The following is a 6,969-nucleotide window of genomic DNA, read 5'->3' on the forward strand; positions in this document are numbered from 1 at the left end:
GCCAAGAAGCACATGAAAAGCTGCTCAACATCACTAATTATTAGAGAAATGCAAATCAAAACTACAATGAGGTATCAACTCACACCAGTTAGAATGGGCATCATCAGAAAATCTACAAACAACAAATGCTGGAGAGGGTGTGGAGAAAAGGGAACCCTCTTGCACTGTTGGTGGGAATGTAAATTGATACAGCCACTATGGAGAACAGTATGGAGGTTCCTTAAAAAACTAAAAATAGAATTACCATATAACCCAGCAATCCCACTACTGGGCATATACCCAGAGAAAACCATAATTCAAAAAGACACATGCACCCCAATGTTCATTGCAGCACTGTTTACAATAGCCAGGTCATGGAAGCAACCTAGATGCCCATCGACAAACGAATGCATCAGGAAGTTGTGGTACATATATACAATGGAATATTACTCAGCCATAAAAAGAAACGAAATTGGGTCATTTGTAGAGACATGGATGGATCTAGAGACTGTCATACAGAGTGAAGTAAGTCAGAAAGAGAAAAACAAATATCGTATATTAACGCATATATGTGGAACCTAGAAAAACAGTACAGATGAACTGGTTTGCAGGGCTGAAATAGAGACACAGATGTAGAGAACAAACGTATAGACACCAAGGGGGGAAAGTGGCGGGGGGGCGGGGGTGGTGGTGTGATGAATTGGGAAATTGGGATTGACATGTATACACTGATGTGTATAAAACTGATGACTAATAAGAACCTGCTGTATAAAAAAGTAAAATAGAATTCAAAAATTCAAAAAAAAGATAAACAATAAGTTCCTAATGTATAGCATAGGGAACTATATTCAATATCCTATGATAAACCATAATGAAAAAAAATATATATATATATATATATTCTGAATCAGTTTGCTGTATACCAGAAACTAACACAATGTTGTAAATCAACTATACTTCAATTAAAAAAATTTTTTTAATGTCAATCACAGCATCTGTGTTAATGTTTATCATTAGCACCTATGCAGTTCTATTTTTCCCTTGGTCCTGATTTTATATTTCTATTTTCCTAAATTATTACTTATGTCCCAAGTTATCTGTCTCCAGCTCAGATCACTTTCCAGAGATTCAGAACCAATCTTCTCAATATCTCAGTTTAGATTGCCACAAGAATCTCAAACTCAAAAATGTCTAAAACTGCACTTAATTCCCTACCTAAAAAACCAAAAAAAAAAAAAAAAAATCCAGCTCTTCCTCCTTGCTTTTCTCAAGCTCAAAGAATGTTATCCCCATCCATCTAATAGCCCGAGTCAGAAAACTTAGTCATCCTTGATTCTTCTCCTTTTCTCACTCTCTCTGTCTGTCAAGAGGTGCTAGGTTGTATTGCTGTATAGCAAATAATCCCAAACTCTCAGTGGCTTAACACAATGCAAGTTTACTTCTCCCTCCAACTATTGAGTCGGAGCTGGGGCTCTGCTCCACTTTGTCACACTGCCTCTAGGTCCCAGGCTGAGAGATAAGCCACTATCTGGAACATTCTTGGTCACCACAACGAAGGGAAAAGAGCTCTGAAGGGTTTCATCTTGGCGATTTCATGCTCAGCCCAGAAGCAGCACACATCATCTCTGCTAGAGCTGATAACTTGGCCCCAACAGCCAAGCACAGAAGGCCAGGAAGTATAGCCCTACCACGTGCCCATAGGCAGAGGGCAGAAAAATTAATAAGCAACATTAATGAGTACCACACTGTCTTAGGATGGACTCCCCAGAAGCAGACTCTGAGATGAAGATTCATGTGAAAGCGACTAATTAGGAAGTGCCACTAGGAAGAAACAGTAAGGGAGTGAGGAAGAGAGACATGGAAGAGAAGGAAGTTAAGCAAGTGTTTGATATCAAAGTCCCGACTATGGTGGCTGGGGAGGTCGAGGTGCCTGTAGCTGCGGCGCTGAGGTCGGAGCGCCTGCATGTGTGCTGGCTGCTTTTGTAACAGCTGCTGCTGGAGCTGGAACATTTCCCGAACAAAAGACTAAACTTACAGAAGAATGCAATCAAGTGATGGCTTTTTCTTTAGAATCTGAATAGGGAGGCCACAGGAACAGATGAAGTTGATAAGCTAAAAACTAAATTTATATCTGCTTGGAACAACGTGAAATATAGTTGGGTGTTGAAAACAAAGACATATTTTAGTAGAAATTCCCCTGTATTATTGCTTGGAAAGTGTTACCATTTTAAATATGAAGTTGTTTAGACTACAGGCATACCTCTGAGATACTGTGGATTTGGTTCCAGACCACCGCAATAAAGCAAATATTTCAATAAAATGAAAATGAACTGTTTACCTGCAAGATCAGGATGTACAATAGAAGATCGTGTAATTGAGGGAAATATAGAAGAATTTCGTAAAGGTTTCATTTCAAGAATATGGCTTACCCACAGGGAAGAATTTCCTCAAATAGAAGGCTCAGCTTTGACAACGGACTGTGCTTGGAGCTGTACATTAAGAACTGGCCAGATGCTGTTGGCTCAAGGACTCGTACTACACTTTCTTGGTAGAGCTTAGACCTGGCTGGCCTGATGCTTTGAACATTGAAAATTCAGACTCTGAATCATGGACTTCCAACACTGTAATTTACTGCATCTTTCGAAGCATCACTTTCAGGGGAAAGAGAACTCAAAACCCCAACAATTTCTCTGAAGGAAACAACTGGGAGATATTCTGATGATCATGAAATGCAAAATGAAATTTATCACAGGAAAATCATCCCTTGGTTTGGTGATTCCCCCTTGGCTCTCTTTGGTTTACACCAACTAATAGAATATGGAAAGAAGTCTGGGGAAAAAGCTGGAGATTGGTATGGACTAGCTGTGGTTGCTCACATTTTAAGAAAAGCAGTTGAAGAAGCAAGACACCCAGATTTACAAGGAATAACTATTTATGTTGTGCAACATTGTACAGTTTACAGTTCTGATGTAACTGATAAACAGTGTGCTTCCATGGTCTCTGATAATACAGATGACAAAGCTGTTATTATTCTAGTTCCTGTTAGACTCGGTGGAGAAAGAAACAATGCCGACTATTTAGATTTTGTAAAGGGTATTTTAAGCCTTGAATACTGTGTGGGTATTATTGGTGGCAAACCTAAACAGTCATATTACTTTGCTGGATTTCAAGATGACACTTTGATTTACATGGATCCTCATTACTGCCAATCTTTTGTAGATGTCAGCATAAAGGATTTCCCTCTTGAGACATTCCACTGCCCTTCTCCCAAAAAGATGTCATTTCGAGAAATGGATCTTAGCGGTACAATAGAATTTTACTGTCGAAATGTTCAGGACTTCAAACGAGCTTCTGAAGAAATCACTAAGATGCTGAAAATTTCTTCTAAGGAGAAATATCCCTTATTTAGTTTTGTAAATGGTCATTCCAGAGACTATGATTTTACATCTACTACAACCAATGAAGAACACCTTTTCTCAGAGGATGAAAAGAAAAGATTAAAAAGATTGAGCACAGAAGAGTTTGTCTTGCTGTAAAGATGAGCACATTTGTGCTCAATGAGAAGAAATCCTTTGAAGGAGGAAAAAGGAAGCGAAACAAGTATACTTGAAACTGGTTTATTTTCACAAATATCTTAATTTTATATGTTCTTTAAAAAAAGAACATTTGAAAATATACAAGTTTTAAAGCTATTTTTCTGAAAGAGAAATGATCTAGTAAATCTTGATTTCTAATAAATATCAAGTGGTTCTGGCCGCCTTCCTATTTCCCTAAGATCTGCTACTGATAACTCTACCTTAACTGCAAGTCTTCCAGTCTTCAAATTCTTCCACCTGGGTCCACTATTCTCCTGAAGGTTTTGTGATATCGGGCCCCAAAATGGGATCACCAAATAGTTTCAAAAGCTTCAGTTTATACTAATGACCAGAAGACCAGAGAATGAATCTTCAGTGCTGCCTAAGCCTCCTGATATTAATTCAACCAAAGGATGCTTTTGGATGTATCTTGATATATTAAATAGTAATTTTTAGCTGTGATACGATACAATTATGTAAGCAGAATTTTGAGTTAAGGTAATACTTAGCAATATGATTTTACAATGGCTCCTCATTTTGCTTGCTGTTGAGCCTTCTCTGGGGAGCGAAGGTAAAGTATTGGTTTTCCCCACAGATTTAAAGTTTATGTTATTAATAATAACTACATCCAATCTAACAGATAAAGGCAAAATTGTTTGTTTCCTATCTCAAGAATGAAATCTTATGGAAACTCTACTTATGATGCAGTTTTAAAAGCTAAAGATAAGTACCAAGAAAGATATCAGTAGATGCCCCTCCATGTGATTTTTGCTATTTGTATAAATCAGTGCAGTGGTGTTTAGAAGCTGAGGCCATCTATAAGGTAAATCTGCCTTAAGTGTATTATGTATTGTTTAAAGGCAAATTTGTGATGTAAAAGTATAAGAGTTATTATTGAGCCAGGTTTATAAAGTACTTTAATAAAGATATAAGAACATTAAAACAAACAAACAAATGAAAAAACAACAAAGTCCCTAGGAGGGCAATTTAGGCTTAACTCCACAGAAGAGCCTGGAGACAGTTGTACCTGAGAGCTGTCTGGACCAGGGGCAAGGAAGCTGGAGGAGGTATACTTCCACGCCAGGAGTCATTTGCTCGGGCTCTCCCCTGGGAGATGTAATCCCAGAGAACTCTGGCTCTCCTCGCGGGTGTTGGCTGCTTGAAGTGAAAGCACAGCATGAAAATGGTAGAGGGACCCAAAAGCACACAGGTGGAGCCCTGACATCATCTGCCCCAGCCCCGCCTCCCAAACCCGTAAATCACAACATCCTAATAGTTCTACCTCCCGAGTGTTTCCTAAATTGTCCCATTTCTCTCTACCCTTGGTTGCCCCTTCCCTCGAGTACACCTCGAGCCCGTTATCCTTGATCTTCTGCACTATTGCAATCAGAATATGACCCCTAGTCCTGACATCTCCAATCTAGATGTCACGCTACAGTCAATAACAATCAAGTTTTTTTTTTTTGGCTGTGTTGGGTCTTTGTTGATGCACCGCGGGCTTTCTCTAGTTGTGGCGAGTTGGGGCTACTTTTCGTTGCAGCGCGCAGGCTTCTCATTGCGGTGGCTTCTCTTTGTTGTGGAGCACAGGCTCTAGGTGCGCGGGCTTCAGGAGTGTGGCACACAGGCTCAGTAGTTGTGGCTCGCAGGCTCTAGAGCACAGGTTCAGTAGTTGTGGCGCACGGGCTTAGTTGCTCCGCGGCATGTGGGATCTTCCTGGACCAGGACTCAAACCCGTGTTCCCTGCATTGGCAGGCGGAAAGAATCGCATTCTGATTGGCTGTTGACATCTCAAATTTGTCATGCCTGCTTTCTAATCAAGATACAATCCCTATTTTGCAGATGAGAAGGTTGAGCCTAGAGCAGTGACTTGCCAATTCAGTTAGTCACTGGCAGAGCCAGAATATGAATCTAGTATATATTAACTCCAAAACCTTTCCCATTATATTTCACTGTTTCAGGATCATGATTAACTGTCCACCTTACCCTGATTAATACCCAATTCTATAAGCTTCAAACTCAATGTTTTATACCAAATTTCTCATATCCCTTACCTCTCTCACCAGATGTCACGCTCTTGGGTTCCCAATGTCGATAATGACCCTGCCATCTTTCGGTGTCATCCTTTACTCTTCTCTTTCCTTTTTGTTTTTCCACAGTTACTGTCCTTCTGACTTCTCAGTGCCCATCGCTACAGGTAGGGCTGGCGTTATGTGCCTGGCAAGTACCCATTATGTGGGAGGTCCTGGAGCTGGGCCCAACGAGGGCTCATTAGTGGTGGATATCATTCCAACGATATTCTGTGCCAAGAAATGAGATCAGAATCCAGGGAATGAAGCCAAAGTTGGCCAGTCAGTTTGCCAAGCTGGAAGTTCTTGGACACAGTTATAAGCAAAGGGAAAGAAACCAGTGGAGAGGGAGAGACTGACTGATGATGGAAATGAAAAAAACAGTGATGGTTGGAGCAGGGTCCTGGGGGAGGCAATGAAAGGGGTCACCATATGGCTCTTTGGTAGTGGACTGACTTTGAAGATTGGGATCTTGAGGAGAAGGAGGTATATGCCTTGCATATAGTAGGTGCTCAAAATGATACTGAAAGGTCTTAATGAAAATATCTGTTCCCTATTCCTTGGAGGCAAATATTTTGAACTAATTTAGCTTTTTTTTCCCTAAACCTGGCGTTTATCTTCATATTTCTAAGTAATATATTTATACTGCGATTTCTTGACTTATCAGTTTGAAACTATTAACTTCGTATGAAGTAGATGATAATATAGTCTGTTGTATTACCACCTCCTACTTCCTCTCTCCTTCTCCAGGATAAAAAATTCTAGCTAAATCAGTAGTCAATATATTATTTTGGCGATGCAAATATAGTTTAGTGACGATCCAGTTAGTTTTATATTGTATCTCATACAAATTTTTATTTTTCCTGGAATTAATAATTTTTAAAATTCTGTTTGCTCTGTACTGATCTTTAATATTTTCCCAAGTGGTCCATCTGTTCTGTCAAATACTCTCAGTAGGTTTTTTCTTTCCCCACAATGCTCGAGCGTATTTCTCGATAATCTATTTCCATTTTTTTCTCTGAGGCCTCCCTCCCATAGCACTCTACCTTCCTACCACAGTCTGGATGGGTTGCTCTTAAGCCCTTCTGCGCAGCTGTAATCCTGAGAATTCCCTTCTCCATCAAACTGTTTCTCTTGTGTTGGGCTTCCTTTTCCTGGATCCAGTGATATTCTTTCCCTTGGTTTGTTTGCTCTCCGCATTTGCTGAAGCACAGCTTTCAGCAGGCTCTAAGGAAGGAGAGTGTCTTAATTGACCCCTACACTTGATTCATGGTTTGGCTGGGTAATTTTAAAGGCATAACTAGGACTTCCCTGGTGGCGCAGTGGTTAAGAATCCGCCTGCCAATGCA

General features: G+C 40.1%; 1 pseudogene; it reads left to right on the forward strand.

Annotated features, from left to right (window-relative positions):
• The first annotated feature begins 1,836 nt into the window (after positions 1 to 1,836).
• Positions 1,837 to 3,515, forward strand: LOC137758856 (cysteine protease ATG4C-like; annotated as a pseudogene).
• Positions 3,516 to 6,969: the final 3,454 nt, after the last annotated feature.

Source organism: Eschrichtius robustus, chromosome 2 (genome assembly GCF_028021215.1).
Source record: "Eschrichtius robustus isolate mEscRob2 chromosome 2, mEscRob2.pri, whole genome shotgun sequence".
NCBI classification, from domain to species: domain Eukaryota; kingdom Metazoa; phylum Chordata; class Mammalia; order Artiodactyla; family Eschrichtiidae; genus Eschrichtius; species Eschrichtius robustus.